Consider the following 15,105-nt stretch of genomic DNA (forward strand, 5'->3'; position numbering starts at 1 on the left):
GTATAAACTAGAATCATAAAGCATCATTCTCCGATCCAAAAGATCTGACCTTGTCTGTGGCATTTTGAGTAGGATCACTAGAGATTGAATTGCTAGAGCTTCACCCTCATTCAGACTGGATGACCATTAGCACCGGCGTTTGGTCTAGAGCAGAGGAGATTAATGACCACTAATACTGGCTTTAATCACTTACAGTTTGCCATGGAATGAATAACTCATTATTGGAATAGACAGTAAAAAAAGCTAATCCAGAAGGATGAGGCATCTCCAAAGCCTTAACTGATTTCTCACTATCATTTCTCCGTTATTGATTTACCGCTTTCTTATTTAATTTATGCGCATTCAACAACAACCTATCAACTTTCTATTCGCTTGACTGAGATCTGCAGGATAACCACTGCTTGCTTAATCCGACAATCCTCGTGGGATCGACCCTCACTCACCTGAGATATTACTTGGATGACCCGGTGAACTTGCCGGTTAAGTTATGGGGAGTTAATTTTTGCGCACCAAGTTTTTGGCGCCGTTGCTGAGGATTGTTTGTGATTGAAAAACTAACGGTTGTCTTGTTCCTTAAATTAGGTACTTTTGACTGTTTTCCTTTTAATTGTGTTTCTTGTTTTCTTTTATTTGCTTCTTTCGAAAAAAAAAAAAAAACAAAAATGTGCAAAAACGTTTTCTTTTGTTTGAGTCCTGTTTCAGTCTTTAAGTTTGGTATCCCTTTGTATTTTTCTTTTCTTAAATTTTCGAAAAGTGTTCTTGAGTGTTCTTCATTGTGTTCGAATTGTGCTTGGTATTTTTCTTTGTTTAATCTTAAAATTTTTATGTTTAGTGTCCGTTTAGTGTTTGTCTTTTTAATTTTTCAAATTTCAAAATTTCAAATTTAAAATTTTCTTGTTATCTTATTTTAATTCGATTTCAAATTTTAAGTTTGGTGTCCTCTTAGTTATCTTTTTGTTTATCTTTTCAAATTTCAAATTTTCTTGTTTATCTTTTTAATATTTTCAAATCTTTATCTTATATTTCCTTTCTTTGAATTGCAAATATTTTATTATCTTATCTTATTTTAAATTCAAATTTTAAAATTCAAAATTTTATCTTATCTTAATTCAAATTCAATTTTCAAATTCAAAATTCAAATATTAAATTCAAAATTCTAAAAGTTTTGTATTTCAAGATTAAATCTTTTCAATTTTCAAATACAATCTTTCCTTGTTTGACTTTTTCTTTCCAAATTTAAAATCTCAAAATCTTCTTTTGACTTTCTTTTTTTAATTTCAAATTAAACTAAGACGGAAAAAAATCGACCCTTCGAGTATTACAAATTATATGAAAAAGATTATAGAAGTAAGGGGCTTTAGCTACGCCTTGAACCACTCGGCCATCTCTCCCCCATGATGATTATGGCCCAGAAACCGGAGCAATAGTGAATGATTCATATTCCATTTTTGGATAGGCGCCCATATAAAATAAATAATCAGTTCGACCTATACGAAATAATTTTTTTTTTATAAAAAAACCAACTTCTAGGCCATAGGCTAAAAAAATTCATTAATGAGTCCTTTTTTACGTTATTTCGTACTATTTGTATTGTACAATTCCTTGGTTTGTGAGATTCTTTTTTCTCATGCGATAAAGAATTTAATTTTCGAATGATTCCTACATATGCCTAGATCTCAGATAAATAGAAATTTTATTGACAAGACCTTTTCTATTGTAGCCAATATCTTATTACGAATAATTCCGACAACCTCGGGAGAAAAGGAGGCATTTACTTATTACAAAGATGGTGGAATTTGATTATTTTTTTACCGATTTCATTCTTATGAGAAAGACACATTATTTTATTCGTAAAAAAATGGAAAAAAACCGACGCTTGCTGAAGGTGAAGTTTACAAATAAAAAAGAAATTCCTTCTGTGGTGTATCCCCGATTAATGCAGCCTCATATGCTTCAATTATAGATTTTTAGTATTAAGCGAAAGGCTATACCTATACTATGGAGTTAGATTAACCTTACTCCACTAGTAGCAATAGGCGGCATGGGGGAAGAAGCACTACGATTAGGAATCGACAACACGAAAACTTTGTAAAAAAATTCTTCCTTTCTTTTCGGGATCAGAACTAACAAGACCCTTTTTCATTCTCATAAAACAAAACTTCAGCAGTAGTATTGGTCTTTTGTAGTTTTCGTATTTGAAGGCAGAATAGAGATATTGTTGTTGTTCTTTTTTCGGAAAAAAACTAAGAGTCTAATTTCAGTAGAAAATAGAATTCTGAACTCATTCTAATGAATGATAACCAAATTTTAGTAAACAATTTCTACTTAATCTATTTAGTACTTAGTCTATTTATAAAGTAGAACATTTTTATCAGTCTCTTTTTTTTATTTAATGAATAATGATATCTTCTTTATATTGCTATTTCGATTATTGCAATAATTTAAGCTTAGTGTTTTCTTTTTCTTTCTTTTTCTTTTTGAATTTCAAAAATTTTTTAAAATCCTTTCTTTTAAATTTTTGAAATTTGAAAATAAAATCTTGAATCTTTATCTTATCTTTTTCTTTGATTTTAAAATTTTGTTATCTTATCTTTCTTTTTCAATTTTTAAAAGTTTAGTATTTTGTTAGTTTTTCTCTTTTTCAATTTTGAATTTTAAAAACTTTCTTTGACTTTCTCTTCCCAATTTTCAAAACTTTTCAAAATTAAATCTCTTGTCTTAAATTTTAAATATTATCTTATCTTGTTTGACTTTTTCTTTTCAAAATTCAATTTTACAAATCTTTGATTGACTCTTTCTTTCCAATTTTTAAATTTCAAAATCTTATCTTGATTATTTCTTCTCTAATTTTTAAAAATTTCCTTTATAATTTCAAATCCTTTTAATTGATTGTTGCTTTATCTTATTTTAATTTTAAGTTTGGTGTTTCTTTGGTCTTTCTTTCTTTCAAATTTGAATTTCAAAATCTTTAATTGACTTTTTCTTTTTAACTTTTGAAATTTCTAATTATTTCTTTTCCATTTTTTTATTTATTTTCGAATAAAAAAAATTCCTTGGGATATCTCATTGGGAGCTCTCTAGAGTTTGACATAGAGACTCCCCCTTTTCTTTGCTTCTTGTTTGCAGAGAAATACTAAAATCACTATGGATCAGAATGAGGGTGCTCAACCCAGAAGATTCTTGGGGTCTTATACAGCCTCCACTTTTGACTTCTATGGAAGAAGCATTTGTGTACCACCCATTGGAGCAGCCAATTTTGAGCTCAACCCATAGCTAATCACTCTGGTACAACAAAATTGCCAGTTTTAGGGACTTTCACAAGAGGAGCCCATGGAATTTCTTACAGACTTCCTGTAGATCTCTGACACAGTACAAACTGATGGAGTAGACCAGGATGTCTACAGGCTACTGCTCTTTCCATTTGCTGTAAAAGTCCAAGCAAAGAGGTGGTTAGATACTCAGCCCAAAGCAAGCCTGAACTCATGGAGTAAGCTGGTGGACAAGTTTTTGAACCAATAGTTTCTTTGAAGGAAATTAATCCAGCTGAGACTGGACATTCAAGGTTTCAAGCAAGAAGAGAGTGAGTCTCTTTATGATGCTTAGGGGAGGTACATAATGATGCTATGGAAATATCCTCTGAAAATGTTTTTAGAATAGGTACAACTAGACATTTTCTATTACAGACTCACAGATATGGCTAAGATGTCCTTGGATCATTTTGTAGGTGGTTCAATACACACGAGAAAGACAATTGAGGAAGCTCAAGAACTCATTGAGACAGTTGCCAACAATCAGCATCTGTACTCATCTAGTGAGACTTCAATGAAGGAAGAGGTCAAGACAGTATCCACTAAATCAGACCCTCCTAAGCAAAGTGAATCATTAACCTTGCTTGCAAGAAGTGTTGCAAGAAACTTGTGCCTCCAACAAGAGCATAGAGGCACGACTAAACTAAGCTGAACAGCATTTGCCAGAACGAATAAGGGAAGAGTGTAAAGCCATCCAATTAAAGAGTGGAAGAACACTAACCACCTAGCCTCAGAATAGTAAGAGGCAGGGGGAGGAAAACTGGTAGAAGATGCACAAGCTGCAGTCCAAGGCACCACTAAGGGCGTTGAATGCCAGAGAGTGGTAGCACTGGTGTCCAACGCCCAGAAGGGGGCAATCCTGGCATTCAACGCCAAGAATGGACCAGTTCTGGCGTTGAACGCCTAAATAGGGGAGACCATACACATGTTGATTCAAGGAAAACCTCTTCTAGGCAAGCTGGTAACCTTTCTTTAGGCACTATGGACACTTACTTTGCACTACTCATGGCCCTTGAGTACAAGGCCAAGTTACCATACTCTCAAAGACTCCAAAAAGCAGAAAAGAATAAGCAATTCGCCAAGTTCTTAGAAACTTTCAAGAATCTGGAGATCAAAATTTCCTTTGCAGAGGCTCTTAAACAAATGCCTTCATATGCTATATGAAGGAAATACTAAATAACAAGAGTGATTGGAAGGAAGTAAAGACAGTGGTGCTTACTAAGGAGTGCAGTGTAGTCATTCAGAGGAACCTTCCCGAGACACTTCAGAGAACCGTCACTCCTCCCAATGACATAGTGCCTACCCCAAGCGAAGAGTGCAAAGCCATTCTAAGAGATGCTAAATCCGTATCAAAGGAGGAAGTGCAAGCTGCTAAAGGGTCAGCAGAGAGAGAGAGAGACTCCAGAAAAGGCTGAGGTTACACTGTCACATGCCTCCTTTATGACACCCATTCAAGAGCTTGAAGCATCACACCCTCAGAAGCCGCAAAAAGAGACCAAGGACGAGCACTGATCCTAGTTCTTGGAAGCTTTTAAGAAGCTGCAAAGTAATACTTCTTTTGCTAAGGTTTTGAAGCAAATGCTTCTCTCTACTAGAAGAGACTTCATTGATGCTGAGAGAGGCAAATTGGTGTTAAGGTCACGAAGAGATTGGATGGTTTTCAAGGCTTTTAAACCTCCACGACCCCCTGACAAACGAGGTACCTGCATGCAGAGTGCAATGCTAAAGCCTCCTCCCTTGGCGGACATTCATACAATTTCCCCAGATATCAAACCTAAGTTTGGTGTTGGACAATCACTACCAACCAAGGAGGAAGGTCTCAAGAGAAGGATGCCTAAGGGACGGAAAAACAATAATATCCCTACTAAAGGCTCCTCACCAGGGATGAGGGTAGTATCCCCTACAAGCCCAATCCTGCCTCTTGAGCATATTAAGCTAATCCATAAGAGCACAGGAAGGAAGCTCCCAATAAGGAATGCGGATTTATTCCTCTATAACTATCTTTCTCCTTGAAAGGAGCTATCCGTCAAGCTAATGATGGTAAAGAAGCGCTTGTTGGGAGGAAACACAACCATGAGTAGAGTACTTTTGTCTTTATTTCTTCGGTTTATTTTCATTTGAGTTTATTTTAGTTTATTTTTGGAGTTTTCCCTTGCTTTTTAATGTTTGTGATCATGTGCAGCACTTAGGACAGAGACAGAGATGCCTGAGATGGAACATAGCACACCCTGGAGAGAGCCCCTTGCTGGTGTTGAACGCCAGATAAGGAGGAAGATGGGAGTCCAACGCCCATTCAGGAGTTGATAAGTACCATCTCCTTGTCCCCTTTGGGCATTCAATGCCCATTAAGAGGTATTCATGGCGTTGAACGCTAGACAAGGAGGAAAGTGGGCGTCCAACGCCCAAGTAGGAGTAGCCAGGTCCCTACCTGGTGTTCAACGCTCAAAACTGGCATTGAATGCCTAGACAGGGGAAAGGAACTTCGAGTTTCAAAGCCTCTCAGCCCGAGGGTCCTACCAAAAACCCGACCCACTTCAAATCTAAGCCTCTCCCACCCATTCTTCCCTCCCATATTTTCTTTGCTTAGGGACAAACAAACTTTTTAAGTTTGGTGTTGTAGAGCAAGCTCTGGGTTTATGTTATCATCAATAGTACCAAAGAAAGATGAATCATCTTCATGAAAGATCAGCAACCACCATAACTGAGGTGGTTAAGTTTCATTATCCCTTTCTTTATCTTATTTCCTATTTTCTATTCTAACTTTTGCATGATCACAAGTAGTATTTTGTTCTTTTCTAGTTTTATTTTTCTGGCTATAAGATATCCTATGCATACATCACCTTGCTTAAAAGAAAAATTTATTTGAAAAAGAATAGTGAGATACATAAGTTTTGAGTATATCATGTAGGGATGTCAATGGGGCGGGACGGGGGTGGGGGATGCCTCCCTACTCCCCGTCCCTGCCCCCAGAATTAATCCCCGTCCCCGCTCCATTCCCCGCCATGGGGAAATAATTGTCTCCATCCCCGTTCCCCGCATTCCCCGCGGGGCCCCATTCCCCATCTCCCTATGTTTAACATTTATATGGAAATTATAATAAAAATATAAAAAAAACAAAAAACAAACTACAAAATATTAATACAAACACACAAACATATCTTATCCAAGATTATAGGTTCAGAAATATAACATAGCAAATCATAGTCCATAAAATAAAATCTTGAACAATAGGGTTAGGGTTTTTCAATGAGTGAAATTATTAAAAGAACCCCTATATTAGAAATAAAGTAAGGGTTATTAAGTAAGTTAAAAAATTCGGGGAATTATCGGGGATGGGGCGGGGATCCCCGCGCCTGTCTCGGGAGAATTTCGCTCCCCATCCCCACGGGGAAAATTTGCCACCATTGGGGCCTCATTCGGGGCCGTCCCCGCGGGGATCCCCACCTCCTGGGGATTTTTGACACCCTTCATGAACCATTTCAATTAATTTGATGTGGTGGCCTTGTACTTACTTTCTGAATGTATGAATTTACAGTGCATGTTTGATATTGGAGTTAATTATGTTGGCTCTTGAAAGAATCAATGAGTTTAGAGAAGTATTATTGGTTCTCCAAAAAATAAAAAATATTGATTCTTGAAGCAAGAAAAAGCAGAAAAAAGAAAAAGCCAAAAGAAAAAGAAGAACAGAAAGAAAGAAAAATAGAAAGAAAAAGAAAAAGGCGCAAGAGCAAGGATCCAAGGCTTTGAGCATCAATGGTTAGGAGGGTCAAAAAGTGGCCTAAAAAGTTCGAATGAGCTGCTATCCCTAACAAAATACTTGTGGTGTGAAGGTGTCAAGTAAAAAGCTTGAGACTGAGTAGTTAAAGTCGTGATCCAAAGCAAAAGAGTATGCCTAAGAACTCTGGACACCATTGTCTGGGACTTTAAGCAAAGCTAAAGTCGAATCCAAAGGGTTCCCCCAGTTAAGGGTCTGTGGCGTTTATGTATCCGGTAATAATACGGGAAAACTAAACGCTTAGGGTCACAGCTAGGCTAAAAAAGGTGCGAAGTACCAAAAGAAGCTGTGTTCAAGAATCAAGAAAAACCAAAAGAAGAGAATTAATAATATCATCTGGATTTTAGTTCCAATGGATGCCAATATTTTTGAGCTTCAAAGGAAAGTGAGATGCCAAAACTATTCAGAAGTAAAAAGCTAATAGTCCCATTCGAATATTTGGAACTGAGCTTCATTGAAAACTCTGAGACTTGTTGTATTTTTCTTTTCCATTAGTCCTATTTTGTTTTTGGTTGCTTGAGGAGAAACAATGGTTAAGTTTGATGTTCTGATTAGTGGATATTTTATATGCTTTTTGGCATTATTTTCTTAGTGTTTTTAGTATATTTCATGAATTTTTATTATGTTTTAGTAGGTTTTAGTGCAAAATTCACATTTTGGATGCTACTTTGTCCTTTTTTGCTTTTCCTATGAATTTATGTGATTTTTGGGTGAAATTGGCAAGTTGTGGCAAAGTCTGATTCAGAGGCAAAGAAAGGACAACAGATGCTGTCAGATCCTGACCTCCTTGCATTCCAACGAGCATATCTTGAGCTACAGAGGTCCAATGGACGCGCTTTCAACGGTGTTAAGCTGCACAACTATCATTTTTTTTACATTCGAATGAGCCTTACATGACACTATTAATGACGAATGTAGCTCACATTCAGGCCTCCGAACATTAGAATGTTTAAGTATTTAAAGAGAAAATATGAAGGAAGAAAGGTAGAAAGATTTTAAGGTTAGTTTTAGTATGATGTTTTTGAAGGATTACCATGTGTTCATAACACGCAACGAAAGAAAATAAAGTAATCCTAAAGATCTATTTTGTGCTTAAACTTTATTCCAATAATAAACAATATATAGATCAGATCTAAATACCTGTGTATGCTAGTAAAAATTACTTTCTCCTTCGATGGTACTAAGGCGCTATGCGTATCCATATCGAGACCAACCTTTGCTGTCAACTCATTGACCAATGGACATCAGATCTAGATTGAGAAAGCTCTTGCAACTCTTTTCACACCATAAAATTCTTCTCCAAGAATTAGGCTCACATACGTTTATGTGTGTAGAGGTAAAGGAATAAAACTCTTGTGTTTTATTCTCGTCTGTGTCCTGTACTCTTGGCATACATATATATAGTATGCGATTTCTTACTGATTTTAAATTTGAATCTCAATTCAGATTTAAATCATATCTTATTACTTTAAACTTGAATCTTTCAAATTTGTGAATCATATCCTAACAATTTAAAACAAAATCAATTAGGATCTCATCCAAATTTAGAATTTAAGTTTTGAAATAGAATAACTAATTATTCTCAAATCTCATTTAATATTCTCAATTATCATACTATTATTATATTCTTGGTGCTAGCAAAGAATATAATAATATTCCATTTGAATTAATATAATTATTTATTTGTTCAAATCAAAATAATAATTAAATAATTCTACAGCAAAGATTAAAACACTCGTTAGTGTGTGACCCCATAGGTTCAATACTAAGCGGGTAGTAAATTAGTCATACTAATTTTACTAATCAAGGTTGGCGTCTAGCTAATGAGTGGATATTTTATACGCTTTTTGGCATTATTTTCTTAGTATTTTTAGTAGATTTCATGAAGTTTTATTATTTTTAGTAGATTTTAGTGCAAAATTCACATTTTGGATGCTACTTTGAGCTTTTGTGCTTTTCCTATGAATTTAGGTGATTTTTGGGTGAAATTGCCAAGTTTTGGCAAAGTCTGATTTAGAGGCAAAGAAAGGACAACAGATGCTGTCAGATCCTGACCTCCTTGCATTCCAGCGAGCATATCTTGAGCTACGGAGATCCAATTGATGTGCTCTCAATGGTGTTGGAAAGCTAACTTACTCCCAAACTGGCATTCAACGCCAGCCAGGGAGCAGAAACCAAAAGTTGAACGCCCAAAACTTGAGTTAGACGCCAGGCATCAACCCAAACACTCACCAAGTGGGCCCCAAAGTGGATTTTAGCACTTCCTAGCTTATTTTATTTTCCTTTTTGTAATTTTTAATTAAAAATAATATCTTTTAGGTTTAGTCTTAGAGTTTTTATTATAAATAAGTAACTTCCTTCCTCTTGAGAATCATGCCTCCCAGGAAGGAAGAAGCACATACACATTACTTCTATTACTTCTGTAAAGCATGAGCAACTAAACCTCCTAGGTTAAGGTTAGGAGCTCTGCTGATTCTCATGGATTAATAATATTACTGTTTCTATTTTAATCTATGATTGATTCCATTCCAAGATGTATTTTCGCTCTTCAATCCTTTTGAATCTGGGGTGGAACTAGCGTATGACCCCTTGTTTTACATGAGTTCTTGTGATTCTCGAGAGAGATAGCATTGAACTACAAGCTTGATTATGCATCTCCTAGACGGCTAATCCAAGGGCTCGTTGGGGACATGGGAACATCTGTTCAGTCGAGTCTGGGGCGATTATGGTATTTGTGGTATAAACTAGAATCATAAAGCTTAATTCTCTGATCCGGAAGATCTGACCTTGTCTGTGGCATTTTGAGTAGGATCACTAGAGATTGAATTGCTAGAGCTTTACCCTCGTTCAAACTGAATGACCATTAGCACCGGCATTTGGGCTGGAGTAGAAGAGATTAATGACCACTAGTACGAGATTTAATCACTTACAGTTTACCATGGAATGAATCACTCATTATTGGAATAGACAGTAAGAAAAGTTAATCCAAAAGGATGAGGCATCTCTAAAGCCTTAACTGATTTCTCACTATCGTTTCTCCGTTATTGATTTACTGCTTTCTTATTTAATTTATGCGCATTCAACAACAACCTATCAACTTTCTATTCGCCTGACTGAGATCTGCCGGATAACCACTGCTTGCTCAATCCGACAATCCTTGTGGGATTGACCCTCACTCACTTGAGGTATTACCTGGACGACCCGGTGCACTTTCCGGTTAAGTTGTGCGGAGTTAATTTTCGCGCACCACTAGCAACACTCCTCAATGACCCAATAGTATGAAGTAATATATTTTTAGTAAGAACCTTAGAAAAATAAAGTATAATTCCTTCCATCTTTCCAGCTCTTGGTTAATTGATAGTGAGAATTATCGTTGGTCTAGAATTTCTCAATAGAAAAAGAACTTCGTTGTAAGTATAGTTTCAAACCAACTAATAACTCTTAATCAAATTTTAATATTGGTTGTCACAAGTAAAAACCCCAATGAAAATTTAACGGAGATTATTTAAACCTCGGATCGTCTCACAAGGAATTGCAATGAAGTGATCAATTATTGGCTATGAAGGAACAAGGGGAGGGTTTGATTTGCAATTGACAAGAAAATATAAAAGCAAGAAAGTAAATAAACAAATGACTAATAAAGGAAAGGAAAGAACTCTTGACTAAGGCATGGGAATTGAGATCACCATCCTTGTCTACAAACCATGTATTGACAATTATGAGGGACCAACCCATTAAGTCTACTTCTATGCTTGAAGTACGTACAATGTCTACCTCAACGCTTGAAGTACGTCAAACAGGCTTGATCAACATCAATCCATAAGTCCTAACCTAGCTACTAATTGACTTAGTAGTAGGCTAGCATCAATGATTATCAAATTGACCACTAAGGGTTCTCAAATTACCAATTCAATGAGACCCAATGACTCAAGGTCACTCAATTCCCTTAGGCTAGGCCAAGAGTAAAGAAAACTACTCTAAAACTAGTGAAAACATTTTATCAAACACCTAGAGTGCAATAAAAGTAAACATCACAAAATGCAAGAATTAATAAAAGCTATAACTAACAAATGTAAGAAAATAATAATAACAACTCAATTAAACAATTGCATTAATGGAAACTAAAACTAGCAAGAGTGTATCAACATAAAAATGACATGAAAGGGAAATTAACAACAAGAACTAGAAGAGCAAAGGTGTAATAACAAGGAATAAAAAGGGAAAACTAAATCAAAACAAGAATTGAAAGCTAAATTTAAGAGAGATTAACCTAACTTTACCCTAATTTCTACCCTAAATCTAGAGAGAGGAGAGAGCTTCTCTCTCTCTAGAGTTTTATCCTAAAACATGATGAAAACTCAACTATGACTCCTTCATGCTCCACTCTTCAGTTGATTTCTCACATTCATCTGTGGAAATGCTTTGTCTACGGTATGAATCCCATGAGTCCAAGTTAGCTTTAATTTTGTCAAGGTTAGCCTCGATAGCTTCGTTCGTCCTTTGGGCTTCCTCTTGCTTCTTTTGACGGATGATTGCTTGAAGCCGATCCATTGCTTCCTTGAGACGATCCATTGGCTCTTGTTCCACTTGACTAACATAAGTAGGATCATATTGCTCTTAGATGGATGGATATGTGTGTTCTTCCGTGGAGGGTTGTAGTGGAAAGGTAAATTCATTTTGTGGTTGATCATATTACTCTTGGCTAAGGCATGGAAATTGAGATCACCATCCTTGTCTACAAACTATGTATTGACAATTATGAGGGACCAACCCATTAAGTCTATTTCTATGCTTGAAGTACGTACAATGTCTACCTCAACGCTTGAAGTACGACAAATAGGCTTGATCAACATTAACCCATAAGTCCCAACCTACCTACTAATTGGCTTAGTAGTGGGTTAGTGTCAATGGGTATCAAATTGACCACAAAGGGTTCTTAAATCACCAATTCAATAAGACCCAATGACTCAAGGTCACTCAATTCCCTTAGCCTAGGCCAAGAGTAAAGAAAACTACTCTAAAACTAGTGAAAATATTTTATCAAACACCTAGAGAACAATAAAAGTAAACATCATAAATTGCAAGAATTAATGAAAGCTATAACTAACATAGGCAAGAAATCAACAATGGCAATTAATATAAACATAAAAAGACATGGAAACATAAAATTGTATTAAAAGAAAATTAAAATCCAACAAGAGTTCATAAACATAAAAGAGAACAAAATAAGGAATTAACAAAAGAAGTAGATGAACTAAAGTGCTAGAACAAATAAAAGTAAACTAAAACTAAAATAAAACAAGATAAAAATCTAGATAAAAAAGGAAATTAAAATAAGAATCCTAAAATCTAGAAAGAGGAGAGAGCCTCTCTCTCTAGAATTCTACCCTAAAACATGATGAAAACTCTACTATGACTCCTTCCCCCATTCCCTTGCAATCCTTGGGTTCAAAAGCATTAGAAATGAGTTGGATTTGGGCCTCTTTAAGCTCAAAAATCGCCCCCAGCGTATTGCCTTTAGTGAGGTCACATGCCGCTTGTCACACGTACGCATAGGTCACGCGTACACGTCGCATTGCGAAATTCCTCTTCACGCGTGCGCGTGGGTGACGCATGCGCGTCGCTGGCGAATCTCCTTCTCACGCGTACGCATGGGTGACGCGTGCGCGTGGCCTTGAGTTCAGCAAATCTTCATTTCTTCATGAATTCTCCATTTTTACAGCCTTTTTCTTCATTCCTTCAACCCAATCTATGCCTTCTAATCCTGAAATTACTTAACAAACATATCAAGGAATCAAATGGAATTAAAGTGAATTAAATTTATCAATTTTTGGCCTAAAAAGCATGTTTTTACTCTTAAGCACAAATTAGGAGAAATCCACAAAACCATGCTATTTCATTGAATAAATGTGAGAAAAATTGATAAAATCCCCTAAATTTAACACAAGATAAACCACAAAATTGGAGTTTATCAATAACGCTTAGAGTATGGTTTAATTGTCAAACTCTAACTTGCTACCATTATTATAATGAACTGTGAATGACCTAAGAAACTGATTTCTTCATTCATTCAATTCTCTTGGCCAAGATTTTATTCCTCTCAGTCATTATAATCATAGAGATCAAACTCTTTACCGAAAATTGACGAATTCCTTATTGACTAATCATTAATTCTACAAGTATTTAAATCATACCCAATATCCATTCAACTAGCACCCTAGGGTATTAGGTGTCCGGAATCAACGTATAATAAATACATCATTAATTACTATGATAATCGCAGGTCAAAGAAAACTCTATTACCATGTTCATCTTGAGAATATCCTATTGACAAATATGCGGTAATTATAACCATTAGGAATTCTCAAAGTGAGTCAGTTCAATAGTCATATCTCTATATGCACCATCTATATATATAATTTAATAAATGAGATCTATTAATCTTCATCCAATGTCCTTTTTAATAATCCTATAACCAAGAACAATTTAGATGAAATTATAAAAGATTTATCTCTCAATATTATAATCACTATCACAATGATAAATCTCTAAATTTAATCAAGGTCCTTATTATATTAACATTTTAATATAATAAAAATAACAAATTATTTGACTCATGATTGATTGGATTGTGGTCATACTATTTGTTTCCAATAGTTTTTTGGTTTCTAGAGAGAAAAATTCTCTCCCCTCTCTAGAATTAGGGTAGATTTAGCTAGTTTTTTGTCAATTTTTCTCTAGTTTTCGGTTTTAATCTTGTTTAATTTAGTTTTTGCTTATATTTTCTTGTTCTACTACTCTCTTTAGGTTTGAATCTTTTACTAGTTTTTATTTGAGCACTTTAATTGATGAACATGTTTAAATGTTAATTTTAATTAATGCAATTTGATGTTTTATACTTTATTCTTGTTTACTTGAGATGTTATTATTGATTTCTTGAATTGGATAGTTGTAGTTTTTAGTAATTGTTGTAATTTATGTTGTTCTATGTTTATGCCTTTCACATGTTTGATGAAATGTCTCACTTAGTTGTGGAGTAAATTTTTATTCTTGTCTTGGGTTGAGAACTTGGGTGATCTTGAGTAATATCCAATTTAATTAGTAATTAAGGGACGTTAATTAACTTTGTTTCCACTAATGCTATCCTTTTACTAAGTATAATTAATAAATTAGTTAGGACTTATAGATTAGGGTTAATTAAACTTAATTGACTTTTCTCAATTTATAGAGGTTGATGAATTGAATTTGCTCTTAGTAATTATCATGTTTGTGGGTTAGTAACAAGGATAGTGATTCTTGACCCTCAACCCTAGCCAAGACTTTTTAAAGCTTGATTTCATTCTCCTTTCCAAGTTAATTGCCTTAATTACTTTTAGTTAATTTCCCTTGTCATTTAATTATTGCTTGCTCTTTTAATTTTTTGTTATTGAATTTTTGTTAATTATGATCAAAATTTCGATTTTTCCATAGCCAATTTCAATGTACTACATTTTGATTCCAAAGGAGAACAACGCGAAATTAAAACATTCGGTTATTATTTTAAATTGTGACATATTTTAAACTAAACTTTGATAGTGTTAAATTTTGATTTAGAATTATCTACAACGAACTTGAGTCTTTTAATCTTGAAATTTTCTAGACCTATAGCTAGCACTCATTAAGCTTTTTGGCACCGTTACATTTTTTAGTCAATAAATTGGGTTCTATCAACTCTTCCACACTTCAACCATTGCACATATATCCTCATTTAATTAGGGGTGTTCATGTATCGAATCATATCTGTAGATCTGCGGTACTTATCTACATTTGATATGCAAATTATAGATATGATCTGTTTCACAAGATGATCGAATCTAATAGGATCTGATCTACACTCTAATAGGATCGGATCGCAAATATTATGTCTGTATCCGTAGATCTGATCTGTAGATTTGTACATTAATAAATAAATAAATAATATATACACATTAGTATCACAAATTAGAAAGAACCATAATTTTATCTCTTTTAGTTTTAGTGTTG

General features: G+C 34.8%; 1 long non-coding RNA gene across 1 annotated transcript in view; it reads left to right on the top strand.

The window, feature by feature from the left end:
- Window positions 1,661–15,105, top strand: part of LOC110264581 — a 21,259-nt gene continuing 7,814 nt past the window's right edge. The window contains exon 1 of the long non-coding RNA XR_002350752.1: window positions 1,661–1,789. This is a non-coding gene — a long non-coding RNA (uncharacterized LOC110264581). The remainder of the gene's footprint in view (window positions 1,790–15,105) is intronic.

This window comes from Arachis ipaensis, chromosome B07, assembly GCF_000816755.2.
Source record: "Arachis ipaensis cultivar K30076 chromosome B07, Araip1.1, whole genome shotgun sequence".
Lineage (NCBI taxonomy): Eukaryota > Viridiplantae > Streptophyta > Magnoliopsida > Fabales > Fabaceae > Arachis > Arachis ipaensis.